Genomic DNA, 12,292 nt, shown 5'->3' with positions numbered 1-12,292 from the left:
CACTGTGAACACTGATCTACAGTATGACTGTTAGTAAAGGACTGACTAGATAGAATTCCACTGTGAATGACTGTTACTGACTAGATAGAATTCCACTGATCTACAGTATGACTGTTAGTAGAGGACTGACTAGATAGAATTCCACTGTGAACACTGATCTACAGTATGACTGTTAGTAGAGGACTGACTAGATAGAATTCCACTGTGAACACTGATCTACAGTATGACTGTTAGTAGAGGACTGACTAGATAGAATTCCACTGTGAACACTGATCTACAGTATGACTGTTAGTAGAGGACTGACTAGATAGAATTCCACTGTGAACACTGATCTACAGTATGACTGTTAGTAAAGGACTGACTAGATAGAATTCCACTGTGAACACTGATCTACAGTATGACTGTTAGTAAAGGACTGACTAGATAGAATTCCACTGTGAACACTGATCTACAGTATGACTGTTAGTAGAGGACTGACTAGATAGAATTCCACTGTGAACACTGATCTACAGTATGACTGTTAGTAGAGGACTGACTAGATAGAATTCCACTGTGAACACTGATCTACAGTATGACTGTTAGTAGAGGACTGACTAGATAGAATTCCACTGTGAACACTGATCTACAGTATGACTGTTAGTAGAGGACTGACTAGATAGAATTCCACTGTGAACACTGATCTACAGTATGACTGTTAGTAGAGGACTGACTAGATAGAATTCCACTGTGAACACTGATATACAGTGTGACTGTCAGTAAAGGACTGACTAGATAGAATTCCACTGTGAACACTGATCTACAGTATGACTGTTAGTAAAGGACTGACTAGATAGAATTCCACTGTGAACACTGATCTACAGTGTGACTGTTAGTAGAGGACTGACTAGATAGAATTCCACTGATCTACAGTATGACTGTTAGTAGAGGACTGACTAGATAGAATTCCACTGTGAACACTGATCTACAGTATGACTGTTAGTAGAGGACTGACTAGATAGAATTCCACTGTGAACACTGATCTACAGTATGACTGTTAGTAAAGGACTGACTAGATAGAATTCCACTGTGAACATTGATCTACAGTATGACTGTTAGTAGAGGACTGACTAGATAGAATTCCACTGTGAACATTGATCTACAGTATGACTGTTAGTAAAGGACTGACTAGATAGAATTCCACAACATGATCTACAGAACTGTTAGTAGAGGACACTAGATGATCTACAGTATGACTGTTAGTAGAGGACTGACTAGATAGAATTCCACTGTGAACACTGATCTACAGTATGACTGTTAGTAGAGGACTGACTAGATAGAATTCCACTGTGAACATTGATCTACAGTATGACTGTTAGTAGAGGACTGACTAGATAGAATTCCACTGTGAACACTGATCTACTGTTAGTATGACTGTTAGTAACTGTTAGTAAAGGACTGACTAGATAGAATTCCACTGATCTGACAGTATGACTGTTAGTAAAGGACTGACTAGATAGAATTCCACTGTGAACACTGATCTACAGTATGACTGTTAGTAGAGGACTGACTAGATAGAATTCCACTGTGAACACTGATCTACAGTATGACTGTTAGTAGAGGACTGACTAGATAGAATTCCACTGTGAACACTGATCTACAGTATGACTGTTAGTAGAGGACTGACTAGATAGAATTCCACTGTGAACACTGATCTACAGTATGACTGTTAGTAGAGGACTGACTAGATAGAATTCCACTGTGAACACTGATCTACAGTATGACTGTTAGTAGAGGACTGACTAGATAGAATTCCACTGTGAACACTGATCTACAGTATGACTGTTAGTAGAGGACTGACTAGATAGAATTCCACTGTGAACACTGATCTACAGTATGACTGTTAGTAGAGGACTGACTAGATAGAATTCCACTGTGAACACTGATCTACAGTATGACTGTTAGTAGAGGACTGACTAGATAGAATTCCACTGTGAACACTGATCTACAGTATGACTGTTAGTAGAGGACTGACTAGATAGAATTCCACTGTGAACACTGATCTACAGTATGACTGTTAGTAGAGGACTGACTAGATAGAATTCCACTGTGAACACTGATCTACAGTATGACTGTTAGTAGAGGACTGACTAGATAGAATTCCACTGTGAACACTGATCTACAGTATGACTGTTAGTAGAGGACTGACTAGATAGAATTCCACTGTGAACACTGATATACAGTATGACTGTTAGTAGAGGACTGACTAGATAGAATTCCACTGTGAACACTGATCTACAGTATGACTGTTAGTAAAGGACTGACTAGATAGAATTCCACTGTGAACACTGATCTACAGCATGACTGTTAGTAAAGGACTGACTAGATAGAATTCCACTGTGAACACTGATCTACAGTATGACTGTTAGTAGAGGACTGACTAGATAGAATTCCACTGTGAACACTGATCTACAGTATGACTGTTAGTAGAGGACTGACTAGATAGAATTCCACTGTGAACACTGATCTACAGTATGACTGTTAGTAGAGGACTGACTAGATAGAATTCCACTGTGAACACTGATCTACAGTATGACTGTTAGTAAAGGACTGACTAGATAGAATTCCACTGTGAACACTGATCTACAGTATGACTGTTAGTAAAGGACTGACTAGATAGAATTCCACTGTGAACACTGATCTACAGTATGACTGTTAGTAGAGGACTGACTAGATAGAATTCCACTGTGAACACTGATCTACAGTATGACTGTTAGTGAGAGGACTGACTAGATAGAAGGACTTCCACTGTGAACACTGATCTACAGTATGACTGTTAGTAGAGGACTGACTAGATAGAATTCCACTGTGAACACTGATATACAGTGTGACTGTTAGTAAAGGACTGACTAGATAGAATTCCACTGTGAACACTGATCTACAGTATGACTGTTAGTAGAGGACTGACTAGATAGAATTCCACTGTGAACACTGATCTACAGTGACTGTTAGTAGAGGACTGACTAGATAGAATTCCACTGACTGTATGACTGTTAGTAGGGACTGACTAGATAGAATTCCACTGTGAACACTGATCTACAGTATGACTGTTAGTAGAGGACTGACTAGATAGAATTCCACTGTGAACACTGATCTACAGTATGACTGTTAGTAAAGGACTGACTAGATAGAATTCCACTGTGAACACTGATCTAGATCAGTATGACTGTTAGTATGACTGTTAGTAAAGGACTGACTAGATAGAATTCCACTGTGAACACTGATCTACAGTATGACTGTTAGTAGAGGACTGACTAGATAGAATTCCACTGAACACTGATCCACTGTTAGTGAACACTGATAGATCCACTGTGAACACTGATCAGTATGACTGTTAGTAAAGGACTGACTAGATAGAATTCCACTGTGAACACTGATCTACAGTATGACTGTTAGTAAAGGACTGACTAGATAGAATTCCACTGTGAACACTGATCTACAGTATGACTGTTAGTAGAGGACTGACTAGATAGAATTCCACTGTGAACACTGATCTACAGTATGACTGTTAGTAGACTGACTAGATAGAATTCCACTGGAACACTGATCTGATGACTGTTAGTAGAGGACTGACTAGATAGAATTCCACTGACACTGATCTACAGTATGACTGTTAGAGAGGACTGACTAGATAGAATTCCACTGTGAACACTGATCTACAGTATGACTGTTAGTAAAGGACTGACTAGATAGAATTCCACTGTGAACACTGATCTACAGTATGACTGTTAGTAGAGGACTGACTAGATAGAATTCCACTGTGAACACTGATCTACAGTATGACTGTTAGTAAAGGACTGACTAGATAGAATTCCACTGTGAACACTGATCTACAGTATGACTGTTAGTAAAGGACACTGATCTACAGTATGACTGTTAGTAGAGGACTGACTAGATAGAATTCCACTGTGAACACTGATCTACAGTATGACTGTTAGTAAAGGACTGACTAGATAGAATTCCACTGTGAACACTGATCTACAGTATGACTGTTAGTAGAGGACTGACTAGATAGAATTCCACTGTGAACATTGATCTACAGTATGACTGTTAGTAAAGGACTGACTAGATAGAATTCCACTGTGAACACTGATCTACAGTATGACTGTTAGTAGAGGACTGACTAGATAGAATTCCACTGTGAACACTGATCTACAGTATGACTGTTAGTAGAGGACTGACTAGATAGAATTCCACTGTGAACATTGATCTACAGTATGACTGTTAGTAGAGGACTGACTAGATAGAATTCCACTGTGAACATTGATCTACAGTATGACTGTTAGTAGAGGACTGACTAGATAGAATTCCACTGTGAACACTGATCTACAGTATGACTGTTAGTAGAGGACTGACTAGATAGAATTCCACTGTGAACACTGATCTACAGTATGACTGTTAGTAGAGGACTGACTAGATAGAATTCCACTGTGAACACTGATCTACAGTATGACTGTTAGTAGAGGACTGACTAGATAGAATTCCACTGTGAACACTGATCTACAGTATGACTGTTAGTAGAGGACTGACTAGATAGAATTCCACTGTGAACACTGATCTACAGTATGACTGTTAGTAAAGGACTGACTAGATAGAATTCCACTGTGAACATTGATCTACAGTATGACTGTTAGTAAAGGACTGACTAGATAGAATTCCACTGTGAACACTGATCTACAGTATGACTGTTAGTAAAGGACTGACTAGATAGAATTCCACTGTGAACACTGATCTACAGTATGACTGTTAGTAGAGGACTGACTAGATAGAATTCCACTGTGAAAACGGGCAATATTTAAATGGATGTGAACTCAGTGTCATTCTTACCTGTTGAATGCCCATCTTCCCAATTTCATCGATGTAGCTTCTGCCTGATGTTAGTTCCTTGGTATCACCTGGAAAACAACAGATATAACAGTAAGTTGGTGGTCCTGTAAAAGCTGTTATAGAATACACACAAGCACACAGTCATGTTAGCAGGCAGAAAGTCATGTTAGCAGGCAGAAAGTCATGTTAGCAGGCAGAAAGTCATGTTAGCAGGCAGAAAGTCATATTAGCAGGTTAAGCATGTCTCTAGGCACACAGTCATGTTGGTATGGAACACAGTCATGTTAGCAGGTTAGCATGTTTCTAGGCACACAGTCATGTTGGTATGGAACACAGTCATGTTAGCAGGTTACCATGTTTCTAGGCACACAGTCATTTTGGTATGGAACACAGTCATGTTGGTATGGTACACAGTCATGTTGGTATGGAACACAGTCATGTTAGCAGGTTAGCATGTTTCTAGGCACACAGTCATGTTGGTATGGAACACAGTCATGTTGGTATGGAACACAGTCATGTTAGCAGGTTAGCATGTTTCTAGGCACACAGTCATTTTGGTATGGAACACAGTCATGTTAGCAGGTTAGCATGTTTCTAGGCACACAGTCATGTTGGTATGGAACACAGTCATGTTGGTATGGAACACAGTCATGTTAGCATGTCTCTAGGCACACAGTCATGTTGGTATGGTACACAGTCATGTTAGCATGTCTCTAGGCACACAGTCATGTTGGTATGGAACACAGTCATGTTGGTATGGTACACAGTCATGTTAGCATGTCTCTAGGCAGTCATGTCAGCAGTCATGTCTCTAGGCACACAGTCATGTTGGTATGGAACACAGTCATGTTAGCAGGTACACAGTCATGTTAGCAGGTACACAGTCATGTTAGCAGGCACACAGTCATGTTAGCAGGTACACAGTCATGTTAGCAGGTACACAGTCATGTTAGCAGGCACACAGTCATGTTAGCAGGTACACAGTCATGTTAGCAGGTACACAGTCATGTTAGCAGGCACACAGTCATGTTAGCAGGTACACAGTCATGTTAGCAGGTACACAGTCATGTTAGCAGGCACACAGTCATGTTGGTATGGAACACAGTCATGTTAGCAGGTTAGCATGTTTCTAGGCACACAGTCATGTTGGTATGGAACACAGTCATGTTAGCAGGTTACCATGTTTCTAGGCACACAGTCATTTTGGTATGGAACACAGTCATGTTAGCAGGTTAGCATGTTTCTAGGCACACAGTCATGTTGGTATGGAACACAGTCATGTTGGTATGGAACACAGTCATGTTAGCAGGTTAGCATTTTTCTAGGCACACAGTCATTTTGGTATGGAACACAGTCATGTTAGCAGGTTAGCATGTTTCTAGGCACACAGTCATGTTGGTATGGAACACAGTCATGTTGGTATGGTACACAGTCATGTTGGTATGGAACACAGTCATGTTGGTATGGAACACAGTCATGTTGGTATGGTACACAGTCATGTTGGTATGGAACACAGTCATGTTGGTATGGAACACAGTCATGTTGGTATGGAACACAGTCATGTTGGTATGGAACACAGTCATGTTAGCAGGTACACAGTCATGTTAGCAGGTACACAGTCATGTTAGCAGGTACACAGTCATGTCAGCAGTCATGTCTCTAGGCACACAGTCATGTTAGCAGGTACACAGTCATGTTAGCAGGTTAGCATGTCTCTAGGCACACAGTCATGTTAGCAGGTCCACAGTCATGATAGCAGGTTAGCATGTCTCTAGGCACACAGTCATGTTAGCAGGTACACAGTCATGTCAGCAGTCATGTCTCTAGGCACACAGTCATGTTAGCAGGTACACAGTCATGTCAGCAGTCATGTCTCTAGGCACACAGTCATGTTAGCAGGTACACAGTCATGTTAGCAGGTTAGCATGTCTCTAGGCACACCATTAGTGAATCAGTGAGCGCACCAGTCTCTGATGAATTTGCCATTGTATAGATTTTACATTGACGACTATTAAAATGCTCTAGTTTTGTTTGCATCTGTCTCTTTTACTATATCCATGTGTAAATGCTGTTGACGCGGTCAATAGTTCCTGTAGTTTCTCTGGAACATTCCTCTGATTTCCTCCAAGGTTTTATTCTGTGTGTTTTATGCTGTAATCCTTGTGTTAACATGCCTGGTCATGTGTCTCTGTTTAAACCCCTCCCTGTCTAACTGCCTGTCTGTCTGCCTGACTGACTGCCTGCTTTCCCAGCCTGTCTGCTTGCCTGCATATCTGACTGTATGACTGTCTGCCTAACTAACCGGGGCAGCAGGTAGCCTAGTGGTTAGAGCGTTGGCCCAGTAACCGAAAGGTTGCTGGATTGAATCCCCGAGCTGACAAGGTAAAAATATGTCGCTCTGCCCCTGAACAAGGCAGTTAACCCACGGTTCCCCGTTAGGCTGTCATTGTAAATAAGAATTTGTTGTTAACTGACTTGCCTAGTTAAATAAAGATAAATAAATACTGCCTTTATGACTTCACAAAGTTTTGTCAGGCCAAGGTCTCTTCAGGAGTGAAACATTGTGAACTAAAAGGAACTAAAGGTTTGTGTTGGATCAAATTAGTGTGTAGGCCTTAGTTCACTGTTCCACTATGTTTTGCCCCAATCAATGAAAAGTTTGACTACTTCGTTTTTTATCCCGTTTATATTCACAAGACCTTTAATAGGACCGGTCCTTTGGAACACGTCCCCAGAATGTCACATTCTTCCATCTTTAAAAGTGTCCCATGTGACAAAGCTTCTGTTTCAGTGCATCACAAGGTTGGCATTTCATGGAGACTGAAACAAGATTTTCCATTCTACCATTTCACAACTATTCGATGTGCTCATATTATAAGGATATCGGGTTACTGCAAGCCTTGGAAATGAGACATACAGGTCTCTTTAAAAGACCAGAGTGGTTTCTGGACGAAAGCAGCTCTCTACCATTGATAAGTCAGGCCTGGCCACGCCCTGCCCCAAACAGAGGTTGTCTCCGTTTCAGAGTTTCGCCGGACCAGACCGGTTACCTCGGCAACAAATGCACTGTTTCCAAGTGACACAAAGCCTTGAGTTAAGAACCTCCTTTAAACTGTATAAGCTCTGAGAGTTGAGCGCTGGAAAACAGAAGATAACAGGACGACGGGGAGAGAAACTCAAAGCCATATTGTTTCCCAGAGTTTCACGAGATGACATGGTTAAACGATTCAGTCTTTCGCTCCTTTTTAAAACACCTTTAAGATTTTTCGTTCTGGCATAGGGTACTGCTCTTAGGTGCATGCCAGTCTGCTTTTTCCACTGAGTAAATAGCTTTCTAAAATTGTATTTTTCATACTTCTGTAGACAAATGAGTTGACATTAAAGAATAGGCCTTTAAAGCTAGCACTGTTGGTAGATAGGCCAATGGGTGAGGTAATGGGGGGAGCAGGGGGTAAGGAGATGAGGGTGAGGGGATGGGGGGTGAAGAGATGAGGGAATGAGGGGAGAGAGGATGGGGGCGAGCAGGGGGTAAGGGGATAAGGGTGAGGGGATGGGGGTGAAGAGATGAGGGGATGAGGGTGAGGGGATGGGGGTGAAGAGATGAGGGGATGAGGGGATGGGGGCGAGCAGGGGGTAAGGAAGGGGATAAGGGTGAGGGGATGGGGGTGAAGAGATGAGGGGATGAGGGGAGAGGGGATGGGGGTGAAGAGATGAGGGGATGAGGGGAGAGGGGATGGGGGCCAGCAGGGGGTAAGGGGATAAGGGTGAGGGGATGAGGGTGAAGAGATGAGGGGATGAGGGGAGAGGGGATGGGGGCCAGCAGGGGGTAAGGGGATAAGGGTGAGGGGATGGGGGTGAAGAGATGAGGGGGGATGAGGGGAGAGGGGATGGGGGCCAGCAGGGGGTAAGGGGATAAGGGTGAGGGGATGGGGGTGAAGAGATGAGGGGATGAGGGGAGAGGGGATGGGGGCCAGCAGGGGGTAAGGGGATAAGGATGAGGGGATGAAGAGATGAGGGGATGAGGGGATGGGGGTGAAGAGATGAAGAGATGAGGGGATGGGGGCCAGCAGGGGGTAAGGGGATAAGGGTGAGGGGATGAAGAGATGAGGGGATGAGGGTGAGGGGATGGGGTGAAGAGATGAATGAGGGAGATGAGGGGGGTATGGGGTGAGGGATGGGGGTGAAGAGATGAGGGGATGAGGGTGAGGGGGGGCCATGGGGGGTGAGGGGATGGGGGTGAAGAGATGAGGGGATGAGGGTCAGGGGGTATAAGGGAGGGGATGGGGGTGAAGAGATGAGGGGATGAGGGGAGAGGGGATGGGGGCCAGCAGGGGGTAAGGGGATAAGGATGAGGGGATGAAGAGATGAGGGGATGAGGGGATGGGGGTGAAGAGATGAAGAGATGAGGGATGGGGGCCAGGGGGGTAAGGGGATAAGGGTGAGGGGATGAAGAGATGAGGGGATGAGGGTGAGGGGATGGGGGTGAAGAGATGAAGAGATGAGGGATGAGGGGATGGGGGTGAAGAGATGAGGGGATGAGGGTGAGGGGATGGGGGGGTGAGGGGATGAGGGTGAAGAGATGAGGGGATGCGGGTCAGGGGATGGGGGTGAAGAGATGAGGGGATGAGGGTGAGGGGATGGGGGTGAAGAGATGAGGGGATGAGGGTGATGGGATGGGGGGTGAGGGGATGAGGGTGAGGGGATGGGGGTGAATAGATGAGGGGATGAGGGTGAGGGGATGGGGGTGAAGAGATGAGGGGATGAGGGTGAGGGGATGGGGGTGAAGAGATGAGGGGATGGGGGGGTGAGGGGATGAGGGTGAAGAGATGAGGGGATGAGGGGATGGGGGTGAAGAGATGAGGGGATGAGGGTGAGGGGATGGGGGTGAAGAGATGAGGGGATGAGGGTGAGGGGATGGGGGTGAAGAGATGAGGGGATGAGGGAGAGGGGATGGGGGTGAGGGGATGGGGGGGTGAGGCGACGTGTTCCCATTTTGAATAATTTCATACGTCTGAAGGTAGAAACTCTGCCTTCTCGGCCTGCCCGGGGGGAGCAAATCAAGTGCACTATAGGCCTACGTCTGGCCAATCAAATGGCTCAGATTACCATGTCTACAGTAGGCTAACGTAGCAGGTGGAAAAGAAAACTACAGCAAAGTTGATACTCTGAGATTTCTTAACTTTTAAAACCATGACGAGAGAGAGACTGTCAACAAATACAGCAAAGTGAGTGAGTTCATGTTTAAGTTTTTACTCGGCACTGTCAACATTTTATATTTAATACTTTTAGAAATGCGTGTTCTCGGTACTTTTCTAGACAAAAGTAGTTGACTATAAAAGGAATAGGGTGCCAGCATAGAGAATGATAGAGGCCTCTAGTGGCCAAAAAGCTATATTAGCAGGGCTTGAGGGCTTACACCATTTTAATGTAGTCAACTGGGTAGGACTTCATTGGCTGATCTCTCCTGGTGACGCTGTTGGAGTCATGTCCAACCGGGTCATCAGGAGGGATCAGCCAATGGTGAAGAAGAAAATGGAAAACTTCAAAATGTGCTCACAGACGCCATAATTGGGATGCTTTCTGTATCGTTCTCTATGGGTGCCATTTGGGATCCACACAGGATGTTCAAGGGATTGGATCTCTACATTCCTCTCCCCAGAATTGGAACCAGAGGATGATTTCAATGGGTTGATATATTTCTGGTGGTCCATTAGATATAGCTCTGATTCAAAGGCAGGTGTGAACTCCTGAACGAGTATCAGAGTCCTGCAGCCCCAACTCTGTTCCAGATGTCTGGTTGTCAGCTGATTTGCTGTACTTTCACTTTCATGTAACTTTCCCAAATAACGCTGCTTTGAAACCCCAAGAGCAACAACTGAAAAGAGCAGTTACACCCTCGCTCCAACCACACAACAACAAACTGAAACACCTTTACAAACATGAACCTCTCACCCTCGTTCCAACCACACGACAACAAACTGAAACACCTTTACAAACATGAACCTCTCACCCTCGTTCCAACCACACGACAACAAACTGAAACACCTTTACAAACATGAACCTCTCACCCTCGTTCCAACCACACAACAACAAACTGGAACACATTTACAAACATGAACCTCTCTACCGGTTTACAGCCAACCAACACACACACAAGACACAAACAGGGACAAAAGGGGAGAAACCCATAATCCACAAACACATGCACCTGAAAGCACGTGCACACAACTCAGGGACACTGGTTCAAACTTGTGCCAGAGTCCCGTTAAACCAGTCATGTGAAACAACGCACTCTTTTCGGCAAATCAGATTAAATCTCTTAGCTGAGGCGCACACACACTTACAGCTCTGGGTTTGGGTCCACGCATGCACGCACACACACACACACACACACAAATCAGATTTTGCCCCACAAACTCTGGCTCCCTGTAGTCGTATGCTAAAAACTCCAAATCAGTTGTTCCCATTACAAGCCTGCAAAGACCTAAGGGTAAAATAGGCTTCCCAACCCTTTCTATTGAAGGTCATCTACATGTAGTTCTGATTATCAGTCGAAGAGGAATCGCTGACTAACTGATTGAGTTTGATTTGGGTTTGATACACAAGATGGAAACGAGAGAGTGATATGATGCAGGGTTTATTAGATTCTGTACTGTAGCCAGATGTGCTCATTTCCTATCCTCAATCATATAATCATAACCAACCAACCAGCATCCAATATTCCTCAACCACTGCCTGACTAATCTTGGTTCAGATTCAGTTGAAAATAAAACATTACCTAGGCCTGTATTCATGCATCTTTTCAGTCCTGATCCCAGATCAGCACTATACTATTGGAAACATGTTTATAGTGTGTTTGGCAGGTTTAGGAAATTAGCAAATGATGGATTCACATGCTGATCTAGTTCCCAAACAATGATATGGTGTAGCAGCTAGAATGAACAGAAAACATAGATGTATTCTTCCTCTAAACGTCCAACTACCCAGTCTAACTACCCAGTCCAAACTGAACTTCATTGGCCGGTTTCCTCAACACAGATGAAGTCGAGTCCTGGACCATCAACCAGAGTTCATTCTCCATGAAGCTTGTATGTTAGTTTAGGACTAGGCATAATGCATCCTGGAAACTGCCCCTTAAATATGTTGTCAGTCCAGGACCCAGCTTAATCCTTGTCTTTGAAATCAACCCCAAATGATTTAAGATTCCCATTAAACTGCCGTTCTCCATCATCATACTGTAATCTCGAAGTCGTAGAACACTCAGCGGATTAACATTAGTGTCTGCTGACAGACTGTTACCATAGCCTGCATGTTACATTCAGTTAAATAGAGTAGCAGGGTTTGGTTGAAGATTAGATTAACAGAAACAGTGAAGAAGCTCAGTGATAAATATCAAGGCATATTGGAGGTATATGGAACCCTTCTCTCC

General features: G+C 43.9%; 2 long non-coding RNA genes across 18 annotated transcripts in view; one reads left to right on the top strand and one right to left on the bottom strand.

Annotated features, from left to right (window-relative positions):
- The window catches only part of LOC127929212 (uncharacterized), a 53,954-nt gene that overhangs the window by 11,253 nt on the left and 30,409 nt on the right, over window positions 1–12,292 (bottom strand). For 2 of the 3 annotated variants that reach the window (XR_008133906.1, XR_008133905.1), the window contains exon 2: window positions 4,864–4,931. This is a non-coding gene — a long non-coding RNA (uncharacterized LOC127929212). Of the gene's footprint in view, window positions 1–4,863; window positions 4,932–6,827; window positions 8,299–12,292 lie in introns of those variants that run through there. The other variant, XR_008133907.1, reaches the window with a different exon arrangement.
- On the top strand, window positions 4,938–6,857 carry LOC127929213 (uncharacterized). 15 transcript variants are annotated; one of them, XR_008133920.1, is made up of 4 exons: window positions 4,938–5,211; window positions 5,446–6,172; window positions 6,230–6,602; window positions 6,711–6,857. It is a non-coding gene; the product is annotated as an uncharacterized LOC127929213 (long non-coding RNA). The 15 variants fall into 15 exon arrangements; XR_008133918.1 differs by having other exon boundaries at window positions 5,389–6,172; XR_008133916.1 differs by having other exon boundaries at window positions 5,311–6,172.

The sequence above is a fragment of the Oncorhynchus keta genome, unplaced genomic scaffold (assembly GCF_023373465.1).
Source record: "Oncorhynchus keta strain PuntledgeMale-10-30-2019 unplaced genomic scaffold, Oket_V2 Un_scaffold_5814_pilon_pilon, whole genome shotgun sequence".
NCBI lineage: Eukaryota > Metazoa > Chordata > Actinopteri > Salmoniformes > Salmonidae > Oncorhynchus > Oncorhynchus keta.
Note: the sequence above shows the minus strand (reverse complement) of the source record. Positions and strands in the feature narration are given on the sequence as shown.